General features: G+C 60.9%; 2 protein-coding genes across 2 annotated transcripts in view; one reads left to right on the top strand and one right to left on the bottom strand.

Annotated features, from left to right (window-relative positions):
• MACROD1 (mono-ADP ribosylhydrolase 1) overlaps positions 1-17,776 on the bottom strand; it is a 141,975-nt gene that overhangs the window by 14,571 nt on the left and 109,628 nt on the right.
• FLRT1 (fibronectin leucine rich transmembrane protein 1) overlaps positions 17,487-17,776 on the top strand; it is a 71,886-nt gene continuing 71,596 nt past the window's right edge. The window contains exon 1 of the mRNA XM_046015643.1: positions 17,487-17,557. The gene's annotated coding sequence lies outside the window, so the exon portion shown is untranslated. The remainder of the gene's footprint in view (positions 17,558-17,776) is intronic.

The raw sequence follows: 17,776 nt of genomic DNA, 5'->3' as shown, positions 1-17,776 counted from the left end.
CGCAGGGCCGGGCCGATGGGGCTGACCTGTCCATCTCGCTCTGCCTGGCCTGCGGCCCCCTCCTGCTTCTCCACGGGACTGACGGGAGGGCAAAGCGAAGCCCGCAAGTCAGGGCCCCTCACCAGCCAGGCCTCTGGCTCCTGGCCTCGCAGCTGCCTCGGTGCTCGCTGCTGGGGCCAGCGAGGGGAAGCGATGGGCGAGACGGGACAGGTGCTCCCAGGTGGGGGACCCGCTGTGCCTCGACTCCTCTGGACCCCGGAGTCCGGGCTCCCAGGTGCGGCCTGCTGCTCCTCCGCAGCTCCCGCACCCCACCTACCTTCTGGGGTCCCTCCGTGGGAGGAGCACAGGGAGCACAGCCTGGTGCCAGGAGTGGGGGCCCCTTCGGGGCAGGCCGGTCCTCCCGCCCGGGGTTCCACGCAGACACTGTGGACCCTGCTAAGTGGTGTCGGGCGGCTCGGAGCGCCTGGTCTCCCAGAGCTGACAGCTCTGCGCTTGGGGAATAATTAATTCCACAGCCCGAAAACCCAGGGCTGCAAGTTGCCACGCTACTTGCGAGATTAATACAAGCAGCTAATTAAGATGGAGAGGCGAGGAGCGGCCGGGCGCTCCCAGAGCAGGGCTGGGGGGCTGCGGGGAAGGCGGGAGGAAGGCCGGCTGAGCAGGCCGGGAGGCAGCTGGGACCCGGAGCCCTGGCACGAGGAGGACCAGGCGGGGACCGCCAGGCAGATGCGGGCAGGCGGGCTCCTACAGGGCCCTGGAGGTCGCTGGGACCCCCGGAAAGCTCGATTCCGGTGGGCGGTGAGGACCCTCAGCCAGGCACAGACTGAGTGCTTTGCACACATGATCCCATTTAACAATCCCAGCAGGGCCCCACGGGGGTGCCAGGCTCCCATTTTACAGATGAGAAGCCTGAGGCTGGGGGACTGAGGGGCATCGTGGTGGTGGCAGGGCATGAACGGGGTCTGACTGTAGCCAAGCTGCAAGGCAGGCTGACCTCGAGGGCAGCGCAGGGAGGCTCACACCCCACCAACCACAGCCGGCCCGGGGCCCGACCCTTCCACGCTGCAGCCCTTCAGACGAGTCTGGACCTGCCCACCGACCCCAACCCCACCCCAAGGCTGCAGTGAGAGGGGGCTGGACCTGGGGACAGCCCTGCCCTGGAGCCAGCAAGGGAGGCCTGGGCATCTGGGGTTGGCCCAGAGCGGTACTGGCAGCTGTCGGAAGCTGCCCTCTGTGGCCTTTCCCCCCCTCCCCCCGTCACCTCTCTCTCTTAATTAACACCGGCCGCAAACGAGCTGGCTCCCGCTCACAGGAGGCTCGGTGCCAAATGTGTTGGCAGTGAGCCTCGAAGGGGCCGGAGGGGAAGGGGCCCTGACCTGCCGTTCTGCAGGCCCCTGTTGGAAGGGACTGACCCCACTGCCGCCTGGTTTCCCTTGAACCCCACCACGGGTTGGTCTGCCCAGGTCGGGGACTGGGGTGAGCTGCCCTGATGTCCACCAGGCCAGGAGCATGGGAGGGCTGAGGGGGGAGGTGGGCCGGGGGACTTCACCCGGGGTTAAAGGATTTCACCGGGCTGAGCCGGAAGAAGGGCAAGCCAGGTGGCCAGGTCATGTCACCTGTCCCAGGTGGGAACAGGCAGGCGCTGGCTCTCAGTCTTGGGCTACCCAGAGAACCTGGTCACCAGCTCGTCCCCAGGCTCAAGGGGGGTCCCACATATGAGGCTGGTCTGCGTATCCCCTTCCTCCAGCCCACTGGGCTGACAGTCTCCGGCTCTTCCTCCCCCCGCTGTCCCCACCATGCTCCCTTCAGTTCTGAATCACAAGTGGTCATGAGCCCATTTTTCAGATGAGAAAACAGGTTCACGGAGGGATGGGGAAGGGAGGGGAGGCCTCTGACTCAGGATGGCTGGTTGTCAACGTGCCTTCTCCTTCTGTTTCTTTTTAAATACTTAATTTTTAAAAATATTTTATTTATTTATTTGACAGAGAGAGATCACAAGTAGGCAGAGAGGCAGGCAGAGAGAGAGGAGGAAGCAGGCTCCCCACGGAGCAGAGAGCCTGATGCGGGGCTCGATCCCAGGACCCTGAGATCATGACCTGAGCCAAAGGCAGCGGCTCAATCCACCGAGCCACCCAGGCGCCTCCACGGGGCATCATTAACTGGCTCTGAGCCTCGGCACTGAGCCTGTGACCTCGGGGTAGAAATGAGGTCCACACCCCTTGATGCCAGTCACTGCCAAAGCCTCTGTCCCGTGACAGGGGCCCGCCGGGCTAGGGGCTGAGGGTCCCCGGGGGCATGACCCCCTCCTCCATATGTTCTGCCTGCCCCTCCCTGCCCCCCACCTGCCCCCTCATGCAGGGCACTTGCCCAGGCGTTCATTCAACCCTTCTCAGGCCCAGGGCACCTCCCCCAAGGGCCCCAGCCCCTTTCCCTGCCCCCCCCCCGCAGGTGTGCCCCACGGTGGGGCGGAGGCAGGGTGGAGTTGCCCCCCCATTTGGACCCCAGCATCCGGCCCACCACGTGAGGGGCTGGCGTGTGGTCACTGTGCCGGGACAGGGAGAAGGTTGCTGATGTTTGCCACGAGCCACCAAGTACAAAGAGATGAAAAAGACCCAGTCCCTGGGCCTCAGGAGCTCCCGGGCCTAAACGGTAGGCAAGGGAGGGACAAGATCTGGTGAGGCCTGGCAGCTGGGAGGGCTTCCTGGAGGAGGTGGTATTTGAGCTGAGGCTGGAGGGAGGCAATAGCACAGCTTCAGAGGAAAGGAGAGGCCGGCAGGAGAGGGGCACAGCAGGGGCCCTAAGGAGTCCGGCCATTTCCTGGGGCAGAATGAGGAGCTGCAGGGGTTGGGGAAGGAGCTCTGCAGGCTGGAGGGAGGGGCGGGGCGGGCACGGACAGAGCCAGAGCACTGGAGTTGGGTGCTGGGGAGGGGCCGGGGGGGCCCGAAGGGAGACTCTGAGGCACACAGACACCGGCCTCTTCTGAGCACCCCCGCCCTGCCACCCACGCCTCCCGCCCCTGCCAGGCAGCCCCTAGTGAAAAGAAAGGCCCCCACTTTGAGGGCCGGGCAGTGCATAGCGGGCATGGGCCAGAGCCCATGATATTTTTAGGGACCCATGAAAATGTACTTTCTTTTCAAATCAGATGAAGAGGGGTGCCTGGGCGGCTCAGCTGGTCCAATGTCCAACTCTTGGGTTCTGCTCACGTCAGGATCTCAGGGTCATGGGATCAAGTCCGGCCCCCACACTGACTGGTGTGTCTGTCTCAGATTCTCCCCCTTCTGCCCCTTGTGCGAGCTCACACACACTCTCTCTCTCTAATAAATAAATAAATCTTCAAAAATATTAAAAACAAAATCAGAAGAGTAAATGAACTTTGAGTCTGAAATTATTTTTAGTATATAATGTTAATACATTTTGTCTTTATGCCAACAAACTCATAAAATCAGCTTCTAACATACATTTTTTTATGTTTGTTATTAATTGTTTTATGTGGCTAAGTGATCCTCTAATATATTTTGATAGAAAAAGGGCCCACAATGGCAGAAGTGCCGGGGCCCAGGCCTGGTAAGCCCGGACTTGCTCTGACTTCTTTTTTTTTTTTTTTTAAAGATTTTATTTATTTATTTGACAGAGATCACAAGTAGGCAGAGAGGCAGGCAGAGAGAGAGGGGGAAGCAGGCTCCCTGCTGAGCAGAGAGCCCAATGCAGGGCTCAATCCCAGGGTCCTAGGATCATGACCTGAGCCTGAGCCGAAGGCAGAGGCTTTAACCCACTGAGCCACCCAGGCGCCCCCTTGCTCTGACTTCTTTAACCCTTACCCTGTGTGGAAGGCATGTTACTGACCCATTTTACAGATGAGAGAGCTGAGCCATAGAGAACTATGTTTTCACAATGCAAATTTGAGCATCTCCTGGTTTACCCTGGTTTCCTGACAAAACCCTCCCAAAGCTCCCCTGTGCTCTCAGGATAAAGAACGGGGCCCAGCCTGGGGCCCACTGGCTCCTCTCCTCCTCCCCTTCCCCTCACCTCCCCATGGGCCACACTCTGGGTCCTCAAAGTGGCTCCATTTCCTCCAGCCCCAGGACCTTTGCATGGGCTGCTGCCTCTTCAGAGGAGACCCTGAACATCCCCCACCCTGAGAGCCAGCCTTGAGGGGCACACCCAGCTACCCCCCCCCAGCTCCTGCGGGCCACAGATCCCTGCTTCAGCCTCCTTACCTCCCGGTCATGCTGTGTGTGTCATTCATACTTGGCCCCGGCTCCCAGCCCTGAGCTCAGTGCACAGCAGGTGACCGCCAACCATTTACACTGAGTTAGGGGCTATGCCCAGAGTCACTCAGCGAGGCCATCCTGGGGTCTACCCAGCTCTGCGGCCATCAGGACTTGTGGAAGAACCTACCCGAGGGGCCCTCTGGAGGCAGGACCTGGGGTGGGGGGCGTGCAGGTGACGGGGGGGGGGGGTGCTGGTCCAAGGGCAGTGGCAGGAGGCCACAGAGGAGCCGCCCAGCTCGTCCCTGACACATCCTCCAGGCCAGGGAGTGGGAGGCGAGCGGGTGTTGTGCGGGGGCTGGGCTGCAGAGAGGAGACCCAGTGACCCGAGGAAAGCGCTGAGCAGGTTACTGGGCCGGGGAGAGCCCTGGTGAGCGGACGCAGCGGTGACTTTGAGGCGGTCACAGCCCCTTGGTGTGTGGAGGCTGCTGTTGCCGCTGCTGCTCCAAATACCTCGTCCTAGCTCTCGGTGCCTGCAGGGCCGCCAGCCACCCGCCAGCCTCGGGGAATGAAGGCTGCTCCCCAAAACCCCAGCCCCTCAGCCTGGCCCACTCCCCTCTCCGTTCCTCAGAAGGCTAGATCTCAGCTTCCTAGCATTTGACAAATACAAATCCAGCCCCTACTCTGTGCCAGGCGCTGGGACACAGCTGGGCCAGGCACTGTGGGCACAGAGCTCATTATCCAGGGGGCAGAGAAACAACAGAACAAGAATGAACTGGAACAAAGATTACCATTGGTGCCAGAGGTTAGGAAGCGAGGAGAGAATGGCTGGCCAGTGAGTGAGTGTGGGGTGGGGTGGGAGTGATCTAGAAGGAGTCAAGGATCTGCTGAACATAAGGAGCCAGCTGTGAGGGGCACCCCCCCAGGCCTGTGCAAAGGTCCTGAGGCAGCGAGAGGAGGCCATTTGTAGCTGAAGCAGAGTGAGTTCGGGGAGAGAAGTGGGAGAGGAGGTCAGAGCCAATGGGGGCCAGAGCAGCTCAGAGTGGACACGAAGGGGACCTGCTGGTCACTGCATCGCGGAGGTGACCCCCCCCAGGCCTGGAGCACCCCACAATGCCTGTGTGTGTCCCATCACTACTGTTCTGTTGCAGCCGCCCCGTGCCTGGCTGTGAGCCCCCATGGCCCCCCAGCACCCCAAAGTCTGGCACGGCGCCTGGTGCCGGCAGACCAGACCGCTGGTAGCCCCAGCCCCGCCCAGAGGGTTAGGGGAGCGGGCTTTGTTCTTGGGACACCAGCGCAGTCGCCCCCCCACTTCCTGCAGGCCTGCGTGGGTATCCGTGTTACTTGAGGGTGAGTTGTTTAAAACACGCTTTAGATTAGAAATGTCCCACAGATGGAATAAAATGTGACATGTGCTGAATTTTTGAAGATAAAACAAGACACTTCAAAGGCATCTCAAACTGTGAAAGCAGTTGCCGTGTTTGACAGACTCGGTCCCCCAGGCCAAGGTCACTGTCCTCTTAGGTGGGGCTGCCTGGGGGTGGGGGATATGAGGCTTCCTAGACCTTCCCCAGGCTGGGAGGCAGGGGCCTGACGTGTGGATACACACCCCTTCCCGCCCTGTGGACAGATGGGGAAACTGAGGCACGGAGTGGCAAAGTGAGCTGCTCAAGGCCCCCCCTCTTAGTCGGAGAAGCCACCGTTCTTGTGCTCTGCAAGTTCTGGTCCTGAAACCCCCAGCTGTGATCTTGGGCCCCTGGGGCCTTGGGCTCCTCATCCATGGGCTAGAGGGTCCGTTAACTGAGGCCCTCGTGGGGCAGAGATGATATAGTTTAAAATGGCTATAAAACCGGGTGCCTGGTCAGCTCAGTCGGAAGAGCGCTCGACTCTTGATCTCGGGGTTGTAAATTCGAGCCCCACATTGGGTGGAGAGATTACTTAAAAATGAAATCTTAAAAAAAAAAAGCCTATAAAATTGTTAGGTCCTCAGGGCTCCACAGTGGCAGTGGGTATGAGGGGTTGGGGTCCCTGGTCAGCCGGGGAGAAGGGGGTCAGCCTGCTGATGGGCTGGATTAATAATTTTTTTAAAATATTTTATTTATTTATTTATTTGACAGAGAGAGAGATCACAAGTAGGCAGAGAGAGAGGGGGAAGCAGACTCCCTGCTGACCAGAGAGCTTGATGCGGGGCTCAATCCCAGGACCTTGAGATCATGGTCTAAGCGACCTGAGCTGAAGGCAGAGGTTTAACCCACTGAGCCGCCCAGGCGCCCCTGGATTAATAATCTTAACAGCAGTTTCTTCCCATCAAGGTATGCTCACCAGCTTCCTAGCGAGAGCCGTAGGGATCCTGCAGTCTCTGCGGCTCCCTTTCACAGATGGGGAAACTGAGGCTCAGGTAAGTCTGGGGCCCAAGGCCACACAGGTTAGGGTGGTTAGGGTGGAGAGAGGGTTTGAATCCTCTTGGCCTGCCAGGAACCTGGGCCACTAAGCTTCCCACTCAGCCAGATCTAGCCTGTCTGCCCTCAGGACTGAGTCCCCACTCCGTCTTCTCTGAGAGGAGCGCTGTGATTCCCTAAATTTGTTGGGAGCTGTACCCAGCTGGGATCCCCAGGGTCTTCCTTTCCCACTGGTCCTGTATCAGCCTCCCTTTGTTGTGGAAGGGCCTCCCCCAGTCCTGCCCCACACCTCCTGCCTCCCATCTGTGGTTCCAGAGCCCCTGGTCTACCCCAGGGGGCCCTCCCTGACACCTCTGCCTACAAAAGCCACCCAGAAAAAAAAAAGGAGGGGGAAAGCCACCCAGTTGGTTATTTAAGCTCTAAGCAGGTGCCCTGGCTGTGGAGAGTCCCCTCCTGCCTGGGTTTCTTCAGCTCCACCCCTGCCAAGATCCGACTTCCCAGACATCTGTCCCCAAGCTGGACCCCAAACCCTTGGAGCCTCAATGTCCCTCAACACCCATTCTCCACGCCCCGTCCCCAGGCGACTTCTACTTATTGGTATTTTTGTTATACAAGAAATTCATGTCGAATGCCCCAAACTGGATGATATACATAAAGAAAAAGCAAAAGACAATGAGTCACCCGTTAGCTCATCGTGCAGAGTACGGGCTTCAGCCCCTGCCCATACTCTCCTGCAGGACCTCTTTAAAGAAAAACAAAAAATAGTTAATAACGCATTTATCGGGCAAATTCTCTGGGCCAGGCACTGGGCCAAGTGTTTCCAGTGGATTCTTTCATCTTTCCCTCCCCCCCAGAGCCTAAAGAGAGGGCCCTGTTATTTTTCCCCACTTTACAGGTGAGGACAGAGAGTCTGGGCAAGGTGTCTGGACTTGCCCAAGGTCAGAGAGCTGGGAGGTGGGGGGAGCCAGAGTTCGAATCGGTCTGATTTTCAAGGAAGGGCTGCTGAAGGCTGCGGCCGCTGGGGGGACCCCCGGCTGCTCGGGGCCTCCCCTCCCCCCGGGAGCCAGGGGGCTGGCGCTCCCAGCCGCGCCATTAGCATAACCATGAGCATCCCTGAAACCCAATTACCAGGAGACGGCTTGGGCCCCAGCCAGCCGGGTGCAGTCTCCTTCTCCGCAGGAATGAGGGGCTGGGGCCGACGGAGCCCTGGCGGGTGGGAGAGCGGACGAGTGGGCGGCACGAGAAAATGTCCCGGGTGGGGGAGAGGGGTGTTCGGAGGTCCCCAAGGCAGCCTTGACCTCCCTGCTCAGCCCCAGTGGAAGGGGCCTCAGGGTCATAGCTTCCTTCACCCCCAGCTTGCTGGGTGACCGCAGGCAGGCCCTTGCCCTCTCTGAGCGTCAGTTTTCTTCCTGGAGGAGAAGACCCGGGTGTATTGGAGCAGAACACAAACCCAAGGGCTTGGAGAAGAAAAGAGAGTGTTGGCCAACTGGTCCGCTGCCTCTCGCCCTCCAGTCCGTCCTCTCCAGCAACTGATCCTTTTCTGTTTTTTTTTTTTTTTAAGATGTATTTATTTATTTTAGAGGAGAGAGAGAGAGAGAGAGCCCGCGAGTGCAGGAGCAACGTGCTCCCTGTGGGGGGTGGGGGGTGTGCAGAGGGAGAGGGAGAATCTTAAAACTCTGAACTCCCCTGAGATCATGACCTAAGCCGAAACCAAGAGTCAGACACTTAACCGACTGAGCCACCCAGGCGCCCTTTTTCTATGGACTTCATACGCACAAAAGCTGCGCGGCACATGCACGGTTGCACCGATGTGCACCCAGCCCAGCCCCAGCCCCATATACAGGACCTCAAAGAGGAGGGCAAACCCTCCCCCCACCTATGGAGGAAACCGCTGCCTTGAATTTGGCGTGTATTTTCTTTTTTTTTTTTTTAAGATTTTATTCATTTGACAGACAGAAATCATAAGTAGGCAGAGAGGCAGGCAGAGGTGGGGGGAGGCAGGCTCCCCACCGAGCAGAGAGCCCGATGTGGGGCTCGATCCCAGGACCCTGGGATCATGACCTGAGCCGAAGGCAGAGGCCTTAACCCACTGAACCACCCAGGCGCCCCTGGCGTATATTTTCTTTAGAGTTTTCCTTTGTAGGCCCCTCAGCAAACTACGACCTTGGTCTGTTCGTTTTATCTATGAAGGGGGGCGCCTGGGATGGGCTGCCGAGCTCCCGGGGCTGCTTGGTCTGTCTTCACTGCTGTGTAATATGTCGGACAGGGGCTGGCCCGCCTCCTCCAGCTGTCCTCCCTCTGACCATGAGCCAGGAAGGCCCGGTTTTGTCCCGGGGAGCTTCTTGTACAACCCCCAAACCCGCGTGCTGCAGGCAGTCTCCCGCCCACATACACTGGGGGTGGGGGGCTGTGGGGGTTGTGAGATACGCACATCTTTAACTTTACTAGTTATTGCCAAATTGCTCTCTGAAGTGGTTGTTCAGATGATCGCTTTAAAGTATAAATTAGATCATGTCACTTTCCTGCTTAAAACTCTCAAATAGCTTCCTATGACGCTTAGAATAAAATCCATATTCCTCTCCACGAATGCACGGCCGCATACCACGCTCTGCTCCCCCAGTGTCCTGGCCTCTCTTCTCTTCCTTGAACAGATCTGGTTCTTTTATGCCTCAGGGCCTTTGCATATACTGCTCCCTCTACCTGGCACACCCTTCCAGCTCTTTCCAGACCCGCCTCTTCTCAGCTTTCAGGTCTCCATGACCCACCCAATGAGAGCTCTCCTGCTCTGTTCCTCTTCTCACCTTGTTCATTTTGGAGACCACACCTTGGTCCCCTCAGCAGGATCTTTTTTTTCTTTTTTAAAGATTTTATTTATTTATTTGACAGGCAGAGATCACAAGTAGGGAGAGAGGCAGGCAGAGAGAGAGAGAGGAGGAAGCAGGCTCCCTGCCAAGCAGAGAGCCCGATGCGGGGCTCGATCCCAGGATCCTGGGATCATGACCTGAGTGAAAGGCAGAGGCTTTAACCCACTGAGCCACCCAGGCGCCCTCAGCAGGATCTTGTTTACGAATTTGTTTACCGGTTTTAGTACCAGCATGGCGGCCAATGGGAGAGGACCTAGCGTGCCTTGTTCATTCCAGGGCCTCAGAAGCCAGCACAAGCCTGTCACCAGAGACCTACTCTTACTGTACTGTTCACTCCTCCAACAGACATTGATCTGCCCTCTGGTCACAAAGTCTGGAGGGACGAATGAGCTCCGAGTGTTAGGGAGGGAGGCAGTTCTGGAGAGGGGAGTGTGATCCAGCTGAGGGCAGAGGGTCAGTCCGACCCAGGGGGCTGTGATCTGTCTCCCAGGGTGGGGAGCCCTGGCAGGAAGCAGCAGGGCTGGGACTGCACTTGAGAAAAAGCCTCCTCAGAGCTGAGGGGGAGAAGACCCGAGGGGGTGGACTGGGAGGCAGGAGCGGGGAGGGGGTAGGGAGGACGATGGTGGCCGAAGATGGGTGGACAGAGGACAGGAGAGGTAATGCTGACCCACAGAGACTACTCAGAGGACCAGGAGAGACAGGATTGGATCGGGCATGGGATCGGCTTCCAAATGTGGCACAATCCGGTCCCCCCACTCTCCCGACTCCCCCCACACCACCTTCCACCACTGCGGGAAGCAGGAAGGGAGCTCTCCCCGTGATGTCCGAGAGGGAAGCAGAAATCCAGAGGCCTCTCCCTGGACCCCGGCAAGGCATCCGGGCCTAGCCCAGCCCCTCCAGGTACAGGTGGAAAACTGGGACCCTAGAAGGAAAGGACCCAGCAGAAGATCTCACAGCTGAATCCTTACCCTTGTTGCTTCTAGAATATTAGGTGCTGGACTGAGGCCGGACAGACACTCCCTTCTCAGGAGAGAGGCAGCCAGCACTTGCTGCGAGAATTCGAGTTGGACACCAGGAGGGACTTCCTCAGAAACTCCACCCACCAGACACAGCCTGATCCGCTTCCTCCGCTGTGTGACTCGCAGGACACAAGGCCTGGAAGGTAGCTCATTCAAGGTCACAGCCAAGAGAAGGCAGTTCTTTTTTTTTTTTTTTTTTTAAGATTTTATTTATTTATTTGTCAGAGAGAGAGAGAGAGCCAGCGCGCATAAGCAGGGGGAGCGGAAGGCAGAGGTAAAAGCAGGCTCCCCGCTGAGCAAGAAGCCCCATGCTGGACTCGATCTCAAGACTCCGGAGATCATGACCTGAGCTGAAGACAGATGCCTAACCGACTGAGCCACCCAGGCGCCCCCAGAGGACGCAGTTCTGCAGTTCCGTCTGCTCCGCCTTAGGCAGGGGCACAAGGAGGCCACCGGCAGGCCAGGTGGGGCGGGGGTGCGGAGTCCTAGCTCCCTCCCATCCCAGACCCCGAGGGTCAGGCAGCCCAGGGCGCCCTCTGGCCTGTGGGCCTCAAGGTGGCCATTCTCCCCCACCCACAGGCCCCGTGATATGGGGACAAGGTAGGACCCCAGTCTGGCTCTGGCCCTGGCTGCCTCGAGCCCGCCCTGGGCTAAGCGCCCCTCCTCTCCATCCTCCTGCTCTCCCAGCTGGGGCTCCCCTCCTAGGAGGGAGGAGAGGAGGAGGGAAGGGGAGGAGGCTGGCAGCAGAAGCCATTGGTATGCGAGACTGCGCCTCAGCCCCTCCAAAGCTCAGCCTTTCTGCTCAGCTCTTTAAGAATCCCTCCTTGCCGCTTGGTGGTTGCTGGGCAACGACCCCCCCCCCCGCCCTCCCCCCCCCAGCCCAGGGCCGGTGCCCTCCCCCCTTCCCCCCTCTCCGGCTCCTCCCAGCACCCCATCTCAGCAGTATACTTAGCTCAGAACCTGCCAGGCCTAGCTGCACCTTTGCGTAACAGGTGAGGGGGCCCTGGACCATCAGGACTCGGGGAGGGGGACCCCGAGCTCAGGACACCCCATGTGCACACTCCCACTGGCACCCCCCACCCCCACTATCTTTGGTGGCTTGAGTTGCTCTGAGGTGCTGGAGCCCACTGAAGGGACGGAGGGGACCTGAGAGGAAGGGGTCAGAAGCTGTCTGAGTCCCTGGGGAGGTGGCCTGCCGAGGCATGAGGCCCAGGAGCCCCTGTGCTGTGCGGTAGGGACAGAGGCTGTAAACTTGGACTGAGCCGGGGGTGGGAGAAGGCGGGGTGAAGAGGAAGACAGAGTTTGCAGCCCCAGAAAAGGAGTCAGGAGAGACACAGTGATGGGGTAGGGGTGTCTCTGGAGGCAAGGATCCCACCAGGAGGGTCTGAGGCTCCAATCACCCTAGCTGGGGGCTCTCCCACCCCTCCGGCCTCCGCCCTGCCCTCCCCTTCTCCCTCCTCAGGCCTTCTGGCTCCCCTGAGTCTTGGGCATGGGCCTTCCCTTTGCTCCCACAACTTCCTTCCACATCAGCCTTCGTGCCCTTCCAGCCTCACCTCTGCCTCCCCCTCCACACCCTCTGCCCCCTACCCCTGCCCCCATCTACTCCCCACGCCTTGGGGCATGTCGTTCTCTCCACCTGGACTGTCCTTCAAGACACAATCCGCTTCTCCTTTCCCGAACTTGGGATGTGTGTAACAGGTGAATGAGAGCCAGAGTCAAGAAATGCTCAAATCACCATAGAAAAATGTTACCTCTGCTGGGAATAATGGCTGCGTGGCGGGGGGGGGGGGGGGGGAGAAGGAGAGGCAGCCCGGGTGTGTGGCACAGATGGGGGGGCAGTGATGTCATTTGTGGGGAGAAGAGGAGGCCCCCCAGGAAGAGTAGCTCATCAGAGACAAGCCTTCCCACGCCTGCCAGGGCTGGGGAGGGCGGGCCAGCTCGCACCCCCCTTCTCGCCTCTGTCCAGTGGGCTGGAAGAGGGAAGCGGTCTGGCCCCCTCCGGGAACCCCTGGAACTGTCATCCCAGTTTGAGGGATCACAGCTGGCCTTCGGCGGCTCTGTCGCCATCGCCTTCCTGGGCGGTTCTCAGTTAGCCTGAGGCTTCGTCCCACGCGGCGCCCAGCGCGCACTCAGTCGCTCGGCAACACCTGCAGGCTCTCCCGCGAGCCACCGCGGCCCGGCAGGTGCTGGGACAGGCAGGGACTGTGGGCCCAGGCCACGTCCTCCAGCTGCTCAGGGTCAGCTGGGGAGGGGGCGCGGATGCTCAAAAAACCGGCACCACCGAACTCGGGCTCGCGCTATCGCACATTCTTCGAGAAGCAAACCGGCCGCCAGCCCGCACCCACTACCCCCTGCAGGGATGGCAGTGTCCAAAGACCCAGACTCACACATCCCCTGTAAGCACAAACGGGGCCACGCGCGCCCGCGGAGAAATCAAGGGACCGGAGAGGACAAGGCGACCTCACCAGGGAAGGGGGTGCTCAGGGAGGCCTCTCAGAGGGCAGGACCCTCAGGCCTAAGACTGAGGGGTGAGGAGCCGCTGGCTTGGCCCCAGAATGGCAGCAAATGGCAGAGAAGTGAGGCAAGGAGTGGGGAGTTCATGCCCTGACCTTGGCTTTTCCAGAACTTTCCTTGGCCCCACTTGCTCCCATTGCTACCCTGGGGAATTGTAGGCTTTGTCCCCCTGGCTTTGTCTCCGCTGTGCCCACTCCCTGGCGCCCTCTCAGGGACTTCCCCAAGGGCTAGGGGCCTTGCTTCCTCCTTGCTCAACCTGCATTTCTGTGCTGGGGCGCACTGCCTTACTCCTGTACACGTGGTGGGGCGGCGCCTCAACCTTTTGTGCAGCGCAGGATGGGAAGCTTTAGCGCAGGGTGGTGACAGGGATTCTGGTGGCATCAGGACATGGATCCCAGAAGTCCAAGAAGCTGGTGGAACTTTCTGGTGAGGGCTGGTCCGCTCGGCCAGGTCTGTGCTGCCAGCCGGTCCCCGGGCCACGTGCCTGTGGTTCATGGGGTGTCACCTGGGGGACCAGGGTCTGGGGGACAGGCGGGACAGGTTTTCAGGGACTGTGATTCTCTGCCCCACCCCACTCTGGTGCCCCAGACCGAGAGGACTGTGGGGATCGTGGAGGGTAGTGATCTCTAAGACCAAGAACTGTCCTCAGGACATGGCGGGGGGGGGGGGGGGGGAGGGGGGGGGGAGGCGGTCCAGTCTGAGAAGGGGGGCGCGTTCCAGTCTAACAGAGGGGGCAGAAACTCCAGCAGGTGGCCCTCTCGCTCACGTTTGGGGCCAGAGGGGTTCTCCCCTCCCTGAAGATGCTGCCCAAGGCCAAAGCTGCGGCCTGTGGGGGAAGCTGAGCTTCTGTCTCTCAGGTGTCTGGCTGACGTCCAAGGTCATGCCCTTTGAACATCTGCTCATGCCCTCTGAGTGCACTGTCCCCTGACCACCACCCCGTGGGTCTTCATTCCTGGACAGCTAGGACAAAGCCTGGGGCAAAGGGGTGCCTGGTGATGGCCCCTGACCACCAGGGGGCCACTCTGTCCCCCACAAGAGTCACGTTAACCCTTCCCCCACCCCCGGCCCAGAAGAGGTCCCAACAGGGCCAAGCGCGGTACATCCTTGGGCGACAAGGGTCTAACCATGGTGAGTCCTGTTGCCACAGCTTCACGGCGTAGAGGGCGACCTCACCACCTGTCACACTAGCCCGCAGAGGTCTGGGAGGACCCCACCAAGACGAGAAAAGTGAGCAACAGGGAGAAGGCCCAGGGTGGCCGGTGGGTAAGGGGTGAGGTGGCAAGCAGGCTGCAGATGTCGGGACTCCCGAGGGGACAGGCAGGTGGCAGGGCCGCGGTGACCTTGCTGCCCGGTGGTGGGGCTCGCCGCATCTGGCTGCAGACTGAGCCTGGGTTATTGCTATCCTGGGAGCAGAGCAGCTGGGGCTTGGCGAGCCCAAGGTTGAAGCCACAAATCGTCCCTGGGTGACTGGTGTTGCCTCCTGGACTGCATGTCTTAGAGCTCAGGGTTCTAAGCAAGTTCAGTCCCTGGGGCCAGGGCCCCATCCCCGGCCCCACCCACTGTGCCCTCAGGGAGCCCCGCCACTCACAGGAGTGGAGCGGGGTGTGCGTGCTTGGGAAGCATCTGCTGAAGGCACAAGGGATCCAAGGGATCGTAGTCACACTCCCTCCCTGGCACCCTATTCCTTTCAAGATCAAGGCCAGACTTCCCAGGCTCCTTCAAAGCCCTGCACCCCCCCACCCCTGGTCTGGATGACATCACTCCCATCATCTTCCACAGCCCCCAGCCCCTTCTCCCTGGCTCCCACCAAGAACTCCTGATCTCCAAACCTCGGGCCCTTTTATGTCACAGCCTCCGGGAACAAAGGTGGAATAAGAACATTCCCCCTGACCCTCCAAGACCTAGCTCAAGAGCCATCTCCTCGGGGAAGCTGTCCTTGGATGTCACGGCTGACTTGGCCCCGTGTTGTGGGGTCATGCGGTCACCAAGCCTGTTTCCCCAAAGTCCTCCTAAGCCATCACTCTGGGTGTGTGTGTTGGGGGGGGGGACCAGCCCTCCTGCTGTGTTTCCAGCTTGGCGGGGAAGGGGCGCTGGGGTGGGGGCGGGATCCAGCAGGGCTGCTCGCTTTTGGTCTTTGGTGCCTCAGAAGGGCCCGGCACACAGCGAACCTCCAAGAGCACTCCCTGAACCGTGCTCATCACCAGGCACGAGCCGGTCCGTTGGCTGGGTGGAATACCATGCAGCCACTAAAACCACAATTATGAAGTTGGTATTTGGATATCTAACAGCAACAGACAGAGCTAGAGACAGCCCATCCATTCCACTCTGAGGCACCGAGTGGAAAGGGGCCCCTCCTACAAAGGGTTCCATTTAGAAGAGGGGGAAGACACGGCACCCTCTTCCTGAGCAACGTGCGTCGCGCCCCGATGGAGGCACAAGGGAGCCCCCCCGGGGGCTCCTCCACGTCCATCTGGGGGTCTGGGGAGGCGGAGAAGGAACCACAGCTCTGTACAGATTATAGTCGCCGGTGCGTGGACAGGCCTGGAAGGGAGCGGAGGAATGGGCCTGTTGATGCCACAGGGCGGTGGCATTGTGGGTGATTTTTCTTTCCTTTATTGTTGGTTTAATGTTGTTTGGGCAATAAATAAAAATTGGGAGAAAAAATAGCTGTTTGGTGAATTGAGCAGAAAGCTGTAGAAGGAAGAGAGGGAGTTAAGGGGAGGGAAACTAGCAGGGAGAGGTGAGGCGGGAAAGGCCAGAAGGCAGGGGTGCTCACCTGAGGCCTCAGGCAAGGCCTCAGTCTGCTCCTGGGCTGGGGTGGGGAGAGGAGGAGGGGCGAGCACAGGAGGTGGGGGGGGAGGGGCTGTATCCCTTACTGAGACCTTCCCCCAGGGAAAATCTGGGAAGGCATCCCAGAGGAGGGGTGCCAAAGGAAGGACAGCAAACAGTGTGATGTGGCCCCCGGAAGCATCTCTCAGGGGCCTGGCACTGGGACAGTGGGTGGGAGACAGGGCGATGGGTGTTGGGGGAGGGGTCCAGGCCAGACTGTGGGAAATCTGGGCAGCGGGGACCTGCCAGCAGTGGGGCCTTGAGGGAGGGGGAGTCTAGGCAGAGGCAGGGGCTCACTCAGCAACCCTCCAGGGAAATGGATGGCAGGGTGGGGTGGGGGAGCTCGGTGACAAGGTCTGACCAGGCCGGAGTCTGCTGATGAGAGTTCCTTGGTCTTCTACAGAATGCCCACAGCCCTGGGACTTCTAGACTAAGAGGAGGGAGGTCTGGTGCCCCACCCCACACCCACATCAGACGCGGCACACAACAGGTGCAGACATTTCCAGAGCCCCTGATGAGTGCCAGGCACTGCCCTCCTCTGCCTCCCATTCCAGGTGTCCTTCAAGCCTCACAGGAAGTCTTGGAGGTAGGTTGTTAATGCTCCCATTTTACAACAGAGGACACCGAGGCTGGGAGAGGTTAAGAAACTTGCTCAAGGTCACAAGCGGCCAGTGAGGCGAAGGGCGGGGCTGGGGTCGGACGGGGGCGTGCCCCACTTGGGCAGCTGCATGGAGCACCCCACCCGGGACGGATCAGATGTTTAGAGCAAGGCAGGTGAGGGGGTCCCCATGGGGAAGGGGAAGGGAGGAAGCGGAGACCTTGGCTCCAGGAGTAGGTGGTGGGTACCTGTTTGTGAATGAATGCACCGGTGGACATGAATGAGTGAATGAATGAATGAATGAATGGCCGGAATGAGGGATGAATGAGTGGGTGCAGAGAGGAGCTGTGTAAAGGGAGGCGGCACGCGAGGGAGAACCCCTTTCTTTCTCCCCCGCTCCGGAGCTGGAGGCTGGCTTTGGAAACCTCCCTCTTCGCCCCCGGCGGGTTAGCTCCCCAACCTCCTCCCACCCCCACCCCCACCCCCCTCCCCGCCCCCAGCCATTTTAGCCGAGGGCAGGGGGAGGAGGACGCGGAGGCCGTTTCTTGCCGGCTGGGCCCGAGTCCCCGCGCGGCGGCGTAGCCTCCCGCGCCGGGTCCCGCCGGCCAGTGCGCAGCGCGGCGCCCCCGCCCCCGTCGCCTCCTCCCCGCCCTCCCCCCACGCCCCCGCCTGCTGCCTCCCCCTCCTCCCCTCCCTCCCTCCCCGCTCCGCGCTCGCACGCACGGCCCCCGCCGCCGCCGCCGCCGCTGCCGCCGCCGCGAGGGGAGAGGCGGCCGCACAGCCTGGTTCCCCGCGCCCTGCTCGCCGCCGCCACTCGCGCAAGCACCGCTGCCGGCCCTCGCCCCGCCGAGCGCACCCACCCGGGCACACGCACCCCGGCCGCCGGGCGCACCTCGCGCACGCCCCCCGCGGCTCCGCCGGGCGCCCGAGCTGGGCAGATGCGCCGCCGCGCGCCCCCCGCCCCGGGCCCGCCACCGCGCTCCGCCGCGCGCCGGGGGCTCCTCTCGCGGGCCCCCCTGGGCGCCCTCCGGCTCGGGTTCCCGCCCGCTCCTTGGAATAACCCCTGAGGCTTCAGCCGTCGCCGCAAAGTTTCCCGAGGAGACCCGCCTCCCCGGCCGCTGCGCAGGTAAGGAAGGATGCATGGGGCGGGGGCCGGGGTCCGCGCGTGCGGGACGGGGCTCCGGGGCCGGCTGGGCGGGCCCGGGAGTGCGCGGAGGCGCGGCGGGGTCGGGCCACCCGGTTTTGCCCGGGCGCCGCGGGGGCCGCGCAGCCTTTGGGATTTGGGGTGGGGGGCCCCGGGTCGACAGCCGAGCGCCCGCGGCGCTGGCCCCGCCGCGGGGAGGCG

Source organism: Meles meles, chromosome 8, assembly GCF_922984935.1.
Source record: "Meles meles chromosome 8, mMelMel3.1 paternal haplotype, whole genome shotgun sequence".
Taxonomy (NCBI): domain Eukaryota; kingdom Metazoa; phylum Chordata; class Mammalia; order Carnivora; family Mustelidae; genus Meles; species Meles meles.
The sequence above is the reverse complement of the archived record's forward strand: the minus strand, read 5'-3'. Positions and strand labels throughout refer to the sequence as shown.